Source organism: Rhagoletis pomonella, unplaced genomic scaffold (assembly GCF_013731165.1).
Source record: "Rhagoletis pomonella isolate Grant_MI unplaced genomic scaffold, Rhpom_1.0 Rhpom_scaffold_00001, whole genome shotgun sequence".
NCBI classification, from domain to species: Eukaryota; Metazoa; Arthropoda; class Insecta; order Diptera; family Tephritidae; genus Rhagoletis; species Rhagoletis pomonella.
In genome coordinates this window covers 15,653,084-15,655,121 of record NW_023458555.1, presented here as the reverse complement: position 1 = coordinate 15,655,121, position 2,038 = coordinate 15,653,084, and positions in this window count along the sequence as shown.

Below are 2,038 nucleotides of genomic sequence, written 5' to 3'. Positions count from 1 at the left end.
TATTTTATTGGCGTTCAATTTCTACCAAACTTATCCTTGCAATAGTCACTACGGGAAATTCATCTTTTCGTCTTTACATTTCCCGTTGCCAAGGAAATTAGTATACGCAGATGTTGCAACATTGTGTTGCACAAGTATGTATTTGAAACTTTGGAATCACGAATTAGGGAAACTCGTTGACATTTGCAGCGTTAATCGATCGCAAACGTGCTTCTTAACTGCGTCGACCTTTAAAGTTTTTTAAACGGGTTTTCGAGTCTGCAAGTAAAAATAAGAACATTTTTTATACTTTATCCTGCTTGGCATAACTCGTATAAATAGGCAGCGGAAAAATTTGTATTAGCTGCATTTCAGAATTGCAGTAACTGGGAACGTATATTCGTGAATTATTTTCACAGTGAAGATCCAAAAAATATTACACCAAAATTTAAAAAAAAATATAGCGAGAATTTGAAGTATTTAAAAATCGCGTATTTTTTTTTTGTGAAAGTAAAAAAAAATTTATTATAAATCAATTCGACTTCTTAGGCCCCTGAAACTTGCACTTTATTATACTAAAATTTAATGAGCTAAAGCTGCATACCTAAATTTTTTCTGAAAATAAAAAAATTTAATTTTGGTAAAATTTTTATTTATCTGCAACTTTTTATTGCACTACAAAAAACTGGTAAACCAACTTTACAAATCCTTTGGCACTTTTTCATCATTTGACCAGCCTAATTGAATGGAGTTGTTCAGATTCCTATCATCTCCAAATTTTTTGAAATTTCTTACACTATGCTTTTAATATTCTATGAAAAAAATCAGAATATTTTTACTGCTCATTTTCTAAAGTAAAAAATCAATATTTTCCTGTGAAGAAAACAACTCGCAATTTTTGTCATTAATTTTTTAGAAATTGATGAAGAGCTGTGGTATAAGTAAATATGCCACTGAACATGAAAGAAATGCCGAAACAAAACTTAAAAAAAGTTCCGAAAAGTACCAAAAAAGTTCCGGAAAATTATATGTAGAAGTCAAAATTTGTTTAGAATAAAACCAAAATTTCCTTTACAGTGAAAGAGAGCTTTAATTGAGCCTTCTAAATAGCGATACGACAATTCGCACACGATCTTCAAAAGTTAAGATTACCATGTGCTGAAAAATAGTTTTTCACATTTTCTGACAAACGTTTCAGTTTGAGTTGCGTCACCTTTCAAGATCCTGTGCGAATTATTTTACTATGTTATTTTGATTTCGTTTTCTGAATTCTCTGCGTACTTCTTCGGCAAACCAGTTATTCCTGCGCGGGTAGTAGTTGGGAGCTGCATTCCTACTGTTCATTTACATTTACATACATATGGGGTCGATTATGAGTTTCTTGTTTAAGCAGGATTGATAATTGCTTGATTAATTTCTCGACTGTCGAACTTCCCTCGCGATGCCCGGCGCACCTTCTTCATTGCACAAATACGCATTTTGACCTACGCTCGAAGCGTATCTTCCATTCATCATAACGCGATCAGTTCAGTCTAAGGCATTTCAAGTCTTTTCATTGGCTTAAAGTTTTTTAAGTGGCCGGTCTCAATACTAGCGCACAAACCATTTCTGCGATGACTTTAACCGAATATACGTTGATATTGCGAGCCGCTTAATTGCACGCTTGCACGCAGCCACACTTAAAGCCCATTCACATAGAACTTTGGTGTTGCGTTGGCGTTTCCGTCGCTTCAACAGCTGACTATAAATATATGAATTCGAATGCAGCCGTCCCCATAGTCAAAATTCAGCAACGGTAACGCCAACACAATGCAGAAAGATGGTCATCTCTCAACTTTTCGCTTTCGTCACTCGTCAGCAGTTGCAAATAAATAAAATTATGTGAAATATTTTTTCTTTTTATCCTTCGTTAGTATATTACTTAATTTAGTGGCCAAAGCATTCGCTGCCAAGCGTTCATTGTAGTAAGCATACTTTTTAACGTGCGTTATGTCAAACCGACGCCAACGCCAAAGGGGCACCGAAATTGCGCATATGGAAACTGTGCATTTAGACATTA